The sequence below is a fragment of the Idiotropiscis lumnitzeri genome, chromosome 2 (assembly GCF_059441095.1).
Source record: "Idiotropiscis lumnitzeri isolate Australia: NSW breed Sydney's pygmy pipehorse chromosome 2, RoL_Ilum_1.0, whole genome shotgun sequence".
NCBI classification, from domain to species: domain Eukaryota; kingdom Metazoa; phylum Chordata; class Actinopteri; order Syngnathiformes; family Syngnathidae; genus Idiotropiscis; species Idiotropiscis lumnitzeri.
The window spans coordinates 27,673,462-27,688,524 of record NC_142392.1 but is presented as its reverse complement, the minus strand read 5'-3'; the positions used below and the strand labels follow the sequence as shown (position 1 = coordinate 27,688,524).

Here is a 15,063-nt window from a genome sequence, read left to right as displayed (position 1 = left end):
AGTGCTCGGACAGAGTCCATCACCCCCCCTGTCCTAATTGCCTCCATCCCTGAGGAAAAACCAGGGCCAAGTCAGGCCAGCCCGGAAGAACTCCCAGGGCCAAGTCGGGCCAGGGCGACGCAAGAGGAGGAGGAGGAAGAAGAAGAAGTCGTAGAAGAAGAAGAAGAGCGAGGCCAACAGCCGGAGCAACGACCGAGAGGGAGAAAGCGAAGGAGAGAGGATGAAATGATCAAACTAGACAGACTCGACTTGGCAATGCGGAGACAGGAATTGGAGAGACAGAGGTTGGCAGAGGAGGGAAGGGCAACTGAGAGGAGGGAGACGATGGTTTTTCAGTTTAATGGAAAAAATGATTGATCAAAATAAAAATCAATGCTTGGTGTTCAAGACTAAAATTTAGATAACATTCATTTAAAATTAAACAAAAACCGGGGTACTTTCAAAACAGATGAACTAGTTTGTATCCCAGTCACACCTTGAGATCAGCTTCTTCAGACAAAAGTGAAAAAGCCCAGGTTTGTGAAAGACCAAAACCTTTACAATAATATGAAGACTCCACCATGTCTGTTTTGCTTACAAACTATTAATTCATTGAAAAACTGGTGGACAAACAAGGCATACATTAAGTACATCATAACTCACAGTAACTATTCACAGTAAATAAAAAGCATTCCCCAGTTCATAACTGTTGCAGGATAAACCTGAGTGTGTCAGTGCTGTTTTGCCAATTTTCGCCTGAGCAGGGACTCATTTGGAGCATGGATGGAACCTTTCTTCCAGGACCCATGACATGGATGGGGCACGAGCAAGAGTCCTGATCTTCCTCTCGTAACTTGAAGTGGGGCATCATACCGGTTGCAGTGTCCACTACATCATCCATTACGTGGGGGTTTGCAGGGATGGTTGGGGCAATAGATGGCTGCCATGTCACTACAAAAGATGGGATAGATTTATTAACCATTCATTACATTGTATATTAATCTATTTTTCCATCTTCTCATATTTTGCCATGTTTGGGTGTCTGTGCTCTTTGATGATTCAGTTAAAGATTATTTTGTGCCAAAGGTGTGGTGCACCTCCAGGGTGTGGAAAAAGATGGCCCGGAATCTCACCTTCATCATTCCAAAGGCACGCTCAATTATTGGGCGTGCCTTGGAATGATGAACGTTGAAGCGCCGGGCCCCCACGCCCTGCACCGGCCGCTTGTAAGGAGTGATGACGGGGAGTGGTCGTTGGAGGTACGGGTACCCTCCATCTGCCAATATGAAGTGCCCTGGAGGAGGATACAGCCCTCTTTGGTAAAGGGGGCTGTGGCGGAGGACCCTGGAGTCGTGGACGGATCCAGGCCAGCCCATGTAGATGTCCAGAAAGCGACTCTGATGGTCACACACAGCTTGCATAATTATGCTGCTGAAAAGCTCGCGGTTCTGATAAGTCGTGACCATCAAGGTCACTTGGAGGCTTGATTCGGACATGACAACCATCTATTGCTCCAGCAACTTTTGCAAATGCATGGTGCCTCGCCAGCCCTGCAAATGCCTGGGTCACTGCCTGAAGGTCTCCTGCAGTGTTGGGGAAGTGGATGACTCTGTGGCGAAGAGCCGCCACTTCCCCAGTGACGCGGTGGATGATGTAGTGGACGGTGGACCGCGGCATCCCAAATGCTCGTGCCTGCGTTAAATGAGTATTTTTTTTTTCATAAAAACAGCGCCACCGCCCCCTTAACTGAAATTAACTTCAAGTATCACCGCTGTGGTGCCGTATATTATGGAAAAGTCTAAACAATACACCAAAATTTTGCCCTATCCTGGACTGGGTATGTGTTATCTAGTCGCGCACCAAATGTGAATCATAAAACCTGCGAGGCACATGAGCAGGCTAAAGCGACAACTATATCTTAATCTGTTTTTGTGGACCCTAAATTACAATATCTTATATCTCCTTCCTTGTTGAGGAGAACCTCCGGGATGGGCGTGATGCGGCGCTTTTTGAAGCGTTCTCTGGCCTTCTGGTCACACAGGTCACATGTCACCTCAAACCTGTGGAGAGAACTGGAGGAGTGGCACTTGCAAGCGAGAAGGGGTAAATTACCTCCATTCTGACACTTTCAGTTTTGCATAAATTTTGCGTATTAACGTCAATCAATCATTCACTTGATGCATGAATTTAATTAGTCCAATCTGCCTCCAATAGCAATTTGAAAATCAGTACTTGGGAGTGCAATAGGGATTCAGGTTGATCAGGCCTGTCCGTCCATTGCATCCTACGTGCTGTTCGGGCTTACCGGTGCCCTCAATCAGGTTTCTTTCCTGAGGCCCGTCCCTTAAACATTCACTCATACCACATATACATACAAACACTTTTTCTGTCACACTTTCATTCACCAAAAAGATACTTTCCAATTCCACACAGAAACCCTTCCCTCGGCACGTCCGCCTTGATTACACTGAGATTTGTGCTGGCAGAACCTTAATTTTGCCTCAATTTAGCCAGCGTATGCCAAAGTTTACCACTGTGCGTTTGTGGATTTTCCCATTCAGTCCCCGTGAAATCGTTTCTCCTGTTCCTCCTGGACGTAGCTGACGATCCTGCACCTGTGACGTCAAACAGCTCATAGATGCGGATGTTAGCAGTCTGGTATTTATGGAATGCTGTCTTGTCCCTTAAAAGTTGTCATGTCAGGGCTGGTGTCGCATAGTCATAAAACATCTGTCGTCCACCTTTGTTACATTTGATACACATCAGTTAATAAATCAGCTGCCGAACTATTTAATCCAACTTTATACTTGGCAAACCTCTCATCAATTGCTAGACATCTCCTGTTCTAAAAATTTTCTTTGAACATGATCATAAAATGTTTCAATTCAAACCTATCCCAAAAACCTAATCCTTTTGTGTCATGGTCCGTCTTATCCTGTCATGTTTTTGTTTTGTTTTTGCCCAGCTGGAGTGGGGGCGTTTCCTTTCAGCACTTGTTCCTGTTCATGTCGTCATTGCTGGAGAGATGCGCCCACCAGCCACGCACCTGTCACTCGTCAAGTCATTGATTACTGCACTATTTAAACACTCCACGCTGACTAATCAGCGTCGGAATATTCATCTTGCTCATGCCCCAAGTTGTGAATTCTAGACACCTTGTTATTGCATTCCGTGTACCTTGTTCCCGTTCATTGTTTGTGTTTCCGTTTTCATTTATTGATCTTCTCGGTTGAGCTCAATTGGTTTTTCTTGCCCTTCTGCGGTAAGCGATTTTTGTTCATTTTGTTCCTTGCCTTTTGCAAGCGTTTTTCGTTCCCGTCGTTATTCCCCTGGTGTCAGTTTTTCCACCCGCGTCTTTCGTTGCACTTTGTCGGTATTGCGTATGATTATATATCTTATATATATTGTCCGCACCCCAGCCACGCCTCCCCATCTCCAACCCTCACCTGTCTTTGCAAGTGTATCTACAAGGCGCCGCGTTCAGGACCCAGTCTCCCCAGGAGGCCTGGGTTCGAATCTCGAATTTCCCCATTGTGGGACTAATAAAGGGAATATTATTATTATTATTATTATTAATTAAATCCACAGGACCTTTTCAAACTTGTCTTTATCTTCGGGTTCATTGAATACCTCGATGGCCTCGGCTCCGGCATTGGTTCGCAAAAGGGCTATTTTTCTTTCGTCCGCTCTGTTTCCGACTCCCACGGCGGCAAGGTAGAGCAGGAATTGTTGCTTGAAAGCCCGCCAACTCGCGTCCAGATTTCCCTTCTTTTTTAGCGCTTCTGGTGGCCTTACGGAGTCCATCTCGCGTCAGTCCTTTTCTTGACCCGCGACCTGGTACCATGTAATGTTCTGTCTTCTAAGAAGTCACGCAGGTAACGTAATGCTGCAAGCTTGTGTGTCTTTATTTACTGACTTGCATTCTCGTCTATGTGCAGTCACACTTGTTCGTCTGGTAACCATTAATTGCACTCAATCACCTTTTTAAACTTGTTTGTGAAGCTTGTATCACTTGAATAAGATATTGTAATTAACGTAGACCCACCAAATTTTATATCTATATCTATTTCAATTCCCAGACTGTTGTAAAAGCTTTCTTTGTATATAATCTAGACAGTGGCATCCTCACAGGCATTGCCCCCAGAAACAATTTTACAACGTATACATTTCGTTGTGCCGATAATCACCACAATCCAGAAGTGTTGGTTCGCAATAATGTCCTAATGATATCCAGCTAATATGGCACAATGTTAGAATTTGGCTTTGCAAGATGGGCAAATTATTCCTGAATTGTCATGACCCGTGTCGGGCATGTCAGTGTGTTTGTTGTTATTTTCTTCCCTCCTTCGTGCCATGTGCTTTTCTGTTATTGTTTTGTCAGCTGTGTAGGGGCGTTTCCCTCTCAGCCATCTCGTCCTCACCAGCCACGCACCTGTTCCCTGTCAACCATCACGCACCTGATTCCCATCTGCTCCCCTGATTACTCGGACTATTTAAGCTTCCCAGACCAACTACTCAGCGTCGGGTCATTGCCACACTTTCCGGACTTCCACGACCACGTTTGTTCCTGTCAAGCTCATGCTCTTGTTCACATCCTCGTTCCCGTTACGTCCCACAGCGTTTTGCCCCGGCTTCTGTTCCTCGTCCTCCTTTTCTATTAGTCACGTTTTGGTTGCCCTTGATACCTAGCACCCTGCCACGTTGTTTGTCCTTGTTTGTTTCATTTAATAAATTCCCTTCACGTTACCCACCTCTCGGCCTCCTCGCCTTTTGGGTCCACCTCCTCCTCGCCGTAAGGCGAGCCCCCCGACAGAATGACCCGACCTAGAAAGAAGGACCCAGCGAGGGGCTCGCGGCGGCGTCATGGACACCGCCACACGGACAACCTCCCTCAACCTGCCGATCAGCTCAGCGCCACGTCTGCTACACTCCCCTCGTCTCCAGATTACGTCATCGACGGTTTACCCGTCATTCCACCCCATCTGATCATCGACTCGGATCAAAAGGACGATCTCGAGTATATCTACCGTCTTTCAGACGCCCAGCGCAACCCGGACTCAATCAGTGACCAGATTTCTGAACTTCAGGCCCACTTTGCTAAAATGGAAGCTCACTTGGCCCAGAAGGAGGAGGAGATGCTGGCTGTACTGGCAAAGAGGGAGGAGGAGAACCTCGCCCAGAAGAGGAACCAGGAACTGGAAGCTCAGATCTCGGAGCTGCAGGAGGATCTGGAATCGGAGAGACAGGCGCGCAACAAGGCAGATGAGGTGCGCAGAGACCTTGGAGAGGAGCTGGAAGCTCTCAAGACTGAGTTGGAGGACACTTTAGACTCAACTGCAGCACAGCAAGAGCTGCAGGTCAAGTTTGGAGAGAGCGAACAGCAGAGGCGGGAGATGGCTGACAAGTTGGCCAAGATGCAGTCGGAGCTGGACAATGTCAACAGTCTGCTGACTGAAGCCGAGGGCAGAAACATCAAAGTCAGCCAAGACCTGTCTTCAGTGGAGTCGCAGCTGCAGGATGCACAGGAGATGCTCCAAGAGGAGACTCGCCAAAAGCTGAGCCTCTCCACTCGCTTGCGGCAGCAGGAGGACGAGCGGAACGCTCTGCGGAAGATGCTGGCTGAGGCAGAAGAGGGCAAGAGGAACGCGGAGAAGCAGGTCTCCTCACTTCAAGCCCAGCTGGTCGAAGAAGGCTGATGGGGATCAGGTCCCCCGTCTCGGCTGCGCCCGGTCCGAATGCTGCGCCCGGCCCGCAGTCGCCTCCACGTCAGCTGCAGAAACCCATGTCGCCTCCACGTCAGCTGCAGCAACCCATGTCGCCTCCACGTCAGCTGCAGCAACCCATGTCGCCTCCACGTCAGCTGCAGCAACCCACGCCGCCTCCACGTCAGCTGCAGAAACCCATGTCGCCTCCACGCCAGCTGCGCAGACCATGCCGCCTCCACGTCAGCTGCAGCAACCCACGGTGCCTCCACGTCAGCTGCAGCAATCCACGCCGCTTCCACGTCAGCTCCAGCAATCCACGCCGCTTCCACGTCAGCTGCAGCAATCCACGCCGCTTCCACGTCGGCTGCAGCAACCCACGCCGCTTCCACGTCAGCTGCAGCAACCCACGCCGCTCCCTCGTCGGCTGCAGCTTCCAGTGCCGGTCCCTCACCAGCTGCAACCTCCAGAGTCCCACTCCGGCTCACCGTCAGCTGCTGAGCCCTGTCCCGGAACCTCGCTAGCTGCGAAGCCCCGTCCCGGCTCCTCGCCAGCTGCTAAGCCCCGTCCCGGCTCCTCGCCAGCTGCTGAGCCCCGTCCCGGCTCCTCGCCAGCTGCTGAGTCCCGTCCCGGCTCCTCGCCAGCTGCTGAGTCCCGTCCCGGCTCCCCGCCAGCTGCTGAGCTCCGGCCCGGCTCCCCGCCAGCTGCTGAGCCCCGCCCCGGCTCCCCGCCAGCTGCTGAGTCCCGTCCCGGCTCCCCGCCAGCTGCTGAGCTCCGGCCCGGCTCCCCGCCAGCTGCTGAGCCCCGTCCCGGCTCCCCGCCAGCTGCTGAGTCCCGTTCCGGCTCCCCGCCAGCTGCTGAGTCCCGTCCCGGCTCCCCGCCAGCTGCTGAGTCCCATTTCCGTTCCCGCAAGCTGCTGAGCCCCGTCCCGGCTCCCCGCCAGCTGCTGAGCCCCGTTCCGGCGCCTTGCCAGCGCCCCAGGTCCACGTTCCGGCGGAGCACGTCTTGCATCCGCTCCCAGTTCCCGATCCAGCGGAGCACGCTGTGCGTCCGTTCCAAGTTCACGTTCAGACGGAGCACATCCCGCATCCGTCCCAAGTTCACGTCCCGGCAGAGCACGTCCTGCGTCCGCCTCAAGCTCATGTCCCGGCGGAGCACGTCCTGCGCCCGCCTCAAGTCCATGTTCAGGCGGAGCACTCCCTCCGTCCGTCCCAAGTTCACGTCCCGGCGGAGCACGTCCTGCGTCCGCCTCAAGCTCATGTCCCGGCGGAGCACGTCCTGCGTCCGTCTCAAGGTCAAGTCCACGTTCAGGCGGAGCACTCCCTGCATCCGTCCCAAGTTCATGTCCCGGCGGAGCACGTCCTGCGTCCGTCTCAAGGTCAAGTCCACGTTCAGGCGGAGCACTCCCTGCATCCGTCCCAAGTTCACGTCCCGGCGGAGCACGTCCTGCGTCCGTCTCAAGGTCAAGTCCACGTTCAGGCGGAGCACTCCCTGCATCCGTCCCAAGTTCACATCCCGGCGGAGCACGTCCTGCGTCCGCCTCAAGCTCATGTCCCGGCGGAGCACGTCCTGCGCCCGCCTCAAGTCCACGTTCAGGCGGAGCACTCCCTGCGTCCGTCCCAAGTTCACGTCCCGGCGTAGCACGTCCTGCGTCCTGCTTAAGCTCATGTCCCGGCGGAGCACGTCCTGCGCCCGTCCCAAGTCCTTGTTCTGGCAGAGCACGTCCCGCAGCCGCCTCAGGTCTTTGATCCGTCGGCGCTCGTCCTGCACCCGTCGCAAGTTCCTGCCTCGACGGCGGTTAACAATTCCCCGCCGTCCCAAGTCACGTTCGCGACGGCGTCCAAAGGACCGCCGTCGTTTCCCGCCTCTGTCTCGGCGGTCGTCGACGACGCGCCGCCGCCCTTCGTCTCTGCCTCGGCGACGTCTGATGAACCGTCGCCGCCTCCCGCCTCTGTCCCGGCGGTGCCAGAGGAACCACCGCCACTCCTCGCCTTTGTCTCGGCGACGTCCGATGATCCGCCACTGCTCCCGGTTCCTGCTTCGGCGGTGGACGACGACCAACCGCCGCTCCACGTTCCTGTCTCGGCGGGGCTCGACGACCAGTCGCCGCTCCACGTTCCTGTCTCGGCGGGGCTCGACGACCAGCCGCCGCTCCACGTTCCTGTCTCGGCGGCGTTCGACGACCAGCCGCCGCTCCACGTTCCTGTCTGGGCGGGGTTCGACGACCAGCCGCCGCTCCAAGTGCCTGCCTCGACGGCGCTCGACGACCTACCGCCGCGTCTCGTCCCTGCTCCGGCGGCGTCCGGCGATCCACCGCGTCTCGTCCCCGTCTCGGCGGTGTCCAACGACCAGCCGCCGCTCCACGTTCCTGTCTCGGCGGGGCTCGACGACCAGCCGCCGCTCCACGTTCCTGTCTCGGCGGGGTTCGACAACCAGCCGCCGCCCCAAGTGCCTGCCTCGACGGCGGTCAACGACCCACCGCCGCGTCTCGTCCCTGCTCCGGCGGCGTCCGGCGATCCACCGTGTCTCGTCTCCGTCTCGGCGGCGGTGTCCAACGTCCTACCGTCGCTCCAAGTTACTGCCTCGGTTGCGCCCACCTCAACGCCGGCCCAAGCCCCGTCCTCTGCTGCACCCAGCGTCGCGCCGCCGCCTCTCGTCTCAGCCCCGTCGGCGGACTCCTTTTGGCGTTCGGGTCGCCCCGGACGTCCGCCTGAATGGCCACAATGGGACGTGCTGGTCTGGCCGCCCGCACGCCCTCCTGAAGGGCCGCGAAAGGAGTTGCTGGTCTGGCCTCCCGGACACCCGCCAGACCGGTCCCGAACACGGGTGGTGGTCCCACCTCCCGACCCCTTCCGCCCACCCTCGTTTTTGGACTTTGTTCTTTGGGTTGTTGTTTTTTTTCTTTTGGCTTTATTTGGGACGTCTGGAATCCGTCCCTTGAGGGGGGGGTACTGTCATGACCCGTGTCGGGCATGTCAGTGTGTTTGTTGTTATTTTCTTCCCTCCTTCATGCCATGTGCTTTTCTGTTATTGTTTTGTCAGCTGTGTAGGGGCGTTTCCCTCTCAGCCGTCTCGTCCTCACCAGCCACGCACCTGTTCCCTGTCAACCATCACGCACCTGATTCCCATCTGCTCCCCTGATTACTCGGACTATTTAAGCTTCCCAGACCAACTACTGAGCGTCGGGTCATTGCCACACTTTCCGGACTTCCACGACCACGTTTGTTCCTGTCAAGCTCATGCTCTTGTTTACGTCCTCGTTCCCGTTACGTCCCTCAGCGTTTTGCCCCGGCTTCTGTTCCTCGTCCTCCTTTTCTGTTAGTCACGTTTTGGTTGCCCTTGATACCTAGCACCCTGCCACGTTGTTTGTTTCATTTAATAAATTCCCTTCACGTTACCCACCTCTTGGCCTCCTCGCCTTTTGGGTCCACCTCCTCCTCGCTGTAAGGCGAGCCCCCCGACATGAATTAAAAATTTAGTTCACTGAGTTCAAATATCTAACTGTCTCGAGATTATAAATTAAGCCCTGAGCTAACGCTCCAATTTTTACAGTTTTTTGGCAAATCTTTAAAGCAAACCAAATGAAATAGTAACCATTTATGATAAATAAAAATCCCAAACCTAGAATTACGCAGATGCCAAATTAAACCATTTTTTACGGGAAGAATAGGTGCTCTCCAAGATGTAGACAGCTCCAAGACCGCTGCAGTCTTCACCTCCTATTGTCTCCCGAATGCCTCCCTCCACCTCCAGGCTGTGCCAACTCTGATTCTGTCAACTGGGCGAGGGTGTAGAGACAGTAAAACAATTGAGGGAGCTGTGGAGCAGAGCCCAAAATCAGTCGGGCCCCGTGTCCACAACCCCTCCGGCAGAGACGCACACAGAGCTACCTCTCCCGAGTGACCCGCTTCGTGAAATTTTGAAATTTAGTCACGTTCCCAAAACCGAAGAATTTGTAGTGGGTGCTGAAGTATGATACCCTGTTAGTGACGCAGAGTATTCAACATTCGTAATAGACGTCTGAACCCAGCCAACCGCCTCGACACACCGCTTTACCATGGGGCCTAGATCTTTAGTATGAAGACGCGCATCAATAGTCAATGCGATTTGTGGCTTGGCGAAAGTAAACAATTCATACCATTTCTGCTGCTCAGGGACAAGGCACGCATGCGAGGCAACGCCGGTAGACATTGCACATATATAATCCTAATGCAAGATGAACTCCTGACTAAATTTGGATGAATACATTTTGAGAAACCAAATCATGTGTGCGATCATATGTACAGTGTACAATGTACTGGGTCAATTGGTGAATGGGTGGAGGTTGGATCAGGAACAGGGCATACCCACCGCGGGAGGATGGAGAACCAGGTTTCAGAGCTGCCCTCAGATGTTTCAGTTCAGCCAGTGGAATGGAGGAGAGCTCCGCGGCCCCCTGTCATGGAATGGGGTACCAGCGGGTTGGTGTGAAGAGTGCGTTAGGAGTGGGTAACGGTGGCGCCCCCTGCGCTGGTTGAGGTCTGGGCGACAGGAATGGCACCGGACCAGAGGATGGCACATTCCAGAAAGTGGCTCGGCTTGGACAGCTCATCACCCAGTGACCCCGCAGCAAGAGCACACGCCACTCACAACCCCCGTCTATAACCACCCCTACCTCTGTTACCGCAATCCTGACCTCGTTGACCGGCCGGGTACGGACAGCCAATCTGCTGTGGTGCCGCTTCACCCGAACCTTGCCTAGGAGCAGCAGAAGCGGAAGGCGCAGGTGCAATGGGAGCTGCATGCATTAGCTGCCCCACCCCTTTTTTTTCATTTTTTTTATTTTATAATTTTTAGCCCTCTTGGCCACCTGAACCTGCAAGTACAACAATTTTTAGTAACGCTCCTAAATCCAATCCCACATTTTCCTTTTCTGATGTCGTGCAAAATGATGTAAAAAAAAATGTAATATCCTGAGACTGATTAGCATTTTTTCATTGATGGACTGTTTCACATGATGTCCGTAACCGGAAGGACACGCCTTAAGGACGGCCAACTGGAACAGCTGCGGAATGACGACATTATTGGATGGGTCACTGTCGGAAGTCTCACTCCATTCACGTCTCGCCCTGGCCACATAGACCAGGCCTGTCTCCTCCGCTCCCCACCTGAAAGACACAGCAACATCGGCCCCAAAGGGGCCAGAAATATCTGATGCACGGCACGGCCAATCTCACCTGAGGTGTCCCCATTCAGCCGGTGACCGTCATGCTGGTCTGTAGGTCTGGCCTCGGCCTCAAGTAAGGACAGTTCCTGACAAGTAAATTTTGTCCCGCATGTAACTCTGTAATCCCCTCTACAAAGAACCTACCCTTGCGTTAAGTGAGTATTTTTCATAAAAACAGCGCCACCACCCACTTAACTGAAATTAACCTCAAGTATCACCGCTGTGGTGCCCTATATTATGGAAAAGTCTTAACAATACAACAAAATTCTGCTCTATCCTGGACTGGGTGTGTGTTATCTATTCGTTCACCCAATGTGAATATTAAAACTGCGGAGCACATGAGCAGGCTAAAGCAACAACTATATCTTAATCTGTTTTCATGGAACCTAACTTAGAATATCTTATATCTCCCTCCTTGTTGAGGAGAAACTCCGGGATGGGCGTGATGCTGCGCTATTTGAAGCGTTCTCCGACCTTCTGGTCACACCGGTCACATGTCACCTCAAACCTGTGGAGAGAACTGGAGGAGTGGCACTTGCCAGTAAGAAGGGGTAAATTACCTCCCTTCTGAAAATGTCAGTTTTGCATAAATTTTGTGTGATAATGTCAATCAATCATTCACTTGATGCTTGAATTTGATTAGTCCAATCTGTATCCAATAACAATTTGAAAATCAGTACTTGGGAGTGCAATAGGGATCCAGGTTGATCAGACCTGTCCGCCCATTGCATCCAACGTGCTGTTCGGGCTTACCGGTGCCCTCAATCAGGTTTCTTTCCTGAGGCCCGTCCCTTAAACATTCACTCAAACCACTTAGACATACAAACACTTTTTCTGTCACACTTTCATTCACCAAAAAGATACTTTCCAATTCCACACAGAGACCCCTCCCTCGGCGCTAATTTAGCCTCAATTTAGCCAGCATATGCCAAAGTTTACCACTGTGCGTTTGTGGATTTTCCCATTCAGTCTCCATGAAATTGTTTCTCCTGTTCCTCCTGGACTCAGCTGACGATCCTGCACCTGTGACGTCAAACAGCTCATAGATGCGGATGTTCGTCTGGTATTTCTGGAATGCTGTCTTGTCCCTTAAAAGTTGTCATCTCAGGGCTGGTGTCGCAAAGTCATAAAACATCTGTCGTCCACCTTTGTTACATTTGATACACATCAGTTAATAAATCAGCTGCTGAACTATTTAATCACACTTTATACTTGGCAAACCTCTCATCAATTGCTAGACATCTCCTGTTCTAAAGATGTTCTTTAAACATGATCATAAAATGTTTCAATTCAAACCTGTCCCAAAAACCTAATCCTTTTGTGTCATGGTCCGTTTTGTCCTGTCATGTTTTTGTTTTGTGTTTGCCCAGCTGGAGTGGGGGCGTTTCCTTTCAGCGCTTGTTCCTGTTCATGTCATCATGGCTGGAGAGATGCGCCCACTAGCCACGCACCTGTCACTCGTCAAGTCATTGATTACTGCACTATTTAAACACTCCATGCTGACTACTCAGCGTCGGAATATTCATCTTGCTCATGCCCCAAGTTGTGAATTCTAGACACCTCGTTATTGCATTCCGTGTAACTTGTTCCCGTTCATTGTTAGTGTTTCCGTTTTCATTTATTGACCTTCTGCGGTAAGCGATTTTTGTTCATTTTGTTCCTTGCCTTTTGCAAGCCTTTTTCGTTCCCGTCGTTTTTCCCCTGGTGTCAGTTTTTCCACCAGCGTCTTTCGTGGCACTTTGTCGGTATTGCGTATGATTATATATCTTATATATATTGTCCGCACCCCAGCCACGCCTCCCCATCTCCAACCCTCACAAACATCTTCCGTCCATCGGCCACTCGACCCCCATCTTTCCAACCTCATATCTGCAACTCCCCCTGCTCATCCAACTGCTCCCACCACTTTCCCCACCAATCTCTCCCTGCTTGCTTTGACTTTTTTTTTCAATTTCCTAATCAACTCAGAGTTCCCAAGAGTCACATTTCGTACGTCCGAAAGACACATGCTCAATAAAGCCTTTGTGTTTCGGTTTCATAAACTTTTTATCTCAAGTAATTTGATCGCCAATCCTCTCCTTAATTGCTAATCATCCCCTGAAATTTTTATACCAATCATAATTTTACACTCCCACCATTTCCCCATTTTTAATCAACTACGACTCAAGCAGTGTGGAACTCTCACCGGAGCAAGGTCCATCCTATCACAGATTTTTCCGTGTTTTGGATTCTCCTCTCTGTACTACCAAAATATCCACAACTTCATTATTTATCCACTCCAACCAATCAGGCAGTTTTATCTTATCACCGTTAGGTTTCCCCCTGTTCTGCTTCAGGGTTGCATTCACTCACACGATCGCTTGAACTTTCACACGATATATTGTATGCACCACACGTTACTTTAAGCATGTTTTGTTGTGAGTGTGGGACACAAACCCCACTTTCTCCTTTTTATCATCACTCACCAGACATTAACACTCTACTTTCTCTTACACACCCTAACATTAAACCAATTGAGCATCATAAGACATAGACGCCGGAATTATAAACATGAGACACAACAACCCAGTAGAACGCAGCACAGCAAGGGCCACAAATTGCCACGGGACACACACAACGTATAGACAATTACACAACAAATACACGTCACAATTAACACACAGACAACAGCACAAACACAGAACAGAGCAAGTGAACCACATTGGAACACCCCGAAATCAAGAAACGGTCAACAAAATCGGAATACCTTAAAATCTATTCTATATTCCAGCAACCGGAACGTTCCACGCCTCGGTCAACCACGTATACCGTGACTGCGCGCTCTTTTACCGTGACTGCGCGCTCTTTATTGAGGTTGCAGTGCGACCATCAGCTCGTCAGCTGTGCACTTCCCTCCACCGTGTATGCCTCTGCAGCGACAAATAATGGCGGTCCGAAAGATCCAATCTTTCCCAGCCTCAGGCCACTTATATACGATACTATACTAACTATACTGAGCGTCACTTTATTGGGATCGCCGTGCACACGTTCTGCTAGTCAGCTGTGCATCCCCTTCTTCGACTGCCAGAGCAGGAGTCCCCCTTTTTGACTGCGGGTGCTAATTTCTGTTGCCGGCCGAGCCCCCAACTTATTTCACCCGCGTACGCTTCCAATATTACTTGTAATCCATGCGCAATCTACATTCTATACAAAGCATGCAACCATTCCTGAAGTCCAGAAACAATATATCCAGAAACACTGACAAAATTAAAAATAATCGGCCACGTCTTTCCACTCTGCAATATAACAAATCAGGAGCCTTTGAAAAAACAGGCTCTCCCCTACCTTTGTGCTGATTGTCCAGGCCTGGAATATTGTAGAGTGTGAAGAACAAGCCGCAAGGACTCCCTTTTTGAGAAAATCACGTCGGGGTCACCAAAACTGCTGGAGTTGAGCCACCGAGAAAACGAGAAATATTTAGAAAATGAACCTGAAAATCCAAACTTACTCCAATGCGTGTTCGTTTTTTGTACTCAAGAAGAAAAGGGTCAAATAAAGACTCAACAACAACTGATTAGGGTTGCAATATTTTAGTTTCTTCGATTTCTGGAGTTCAGGAAATAGTATCTGGGCGGCTTTTTCTTAATCTGACGAGAAACTGTACTTGGACGAGCACAATCGAAAAATGTCGCGCTGATCTCAGCCCAGCCTCACATTTTATAGGTTTTCTATGTCAAGGGTAATGTAGGTTGAATCGGTCGTCCTTGCTCCCTCCCACTTCCACGTTCCACGTCCAAGGCTGACCTTCTCAGGCAGGCGGCAGTCTCTCCGTCTCTCCTGCTCACATTCCCCTGTAATCTCATCAGTGTACAGATTGTGTGGTCTATGTTTTCACAGATCAAATTGTTATACGTTTTTGGGTGTTCCTGATCGCGTCCCTGTGACGTCCTCCCCTGCCCAACTTGATATGTTTCTATCTTCTATGGCCTATGTGGAAAATGTGTTTTGTCGTATTTGTCCATGAAGTGCTATCTGGTTTGTCATCAGTTTGACCTGAGAAGACTGAATCTGTTTGTTCCGAATGAGAGTGTGGGTCATGAAAATACTGTGTGTGCAAGTTTGAGGTCTTACATTTAAACGAAGTCATATAAATTTAGCATATGAATGCATCAGTAAACACCATGACTACAATCCCAG

At 51.1% G+C, this 15,063-nt stretch overlaps 1 protein-coding gene and 1 long non-coding RNA gene across 2 annotated transcripts in view; both read left to right on the top strand.

Annotated features, from left to right (window-relative positions):
• Nucleotides 1-15,063, top strand: part of LOC148342160 (uncharacterized) — a 393,910-nt gene that overhangs the window by 21,706 nt on the left and 357,141 nt on the right. The gene's annotated exons all lie outside the window — the stretch shown is intronic.
• LOC148342178 (uncharacterized) lies at nt 1,525-3,026 on the top strand. Its single transcript, XR_015841520.1, has 3 exons — nt 1,525-2,082; nt 2,541-2,637; nt 2,945-3,026. It is a non-coding gene; the product is annotated as an uncharacterized LOC148342178 (long non-coding RNA).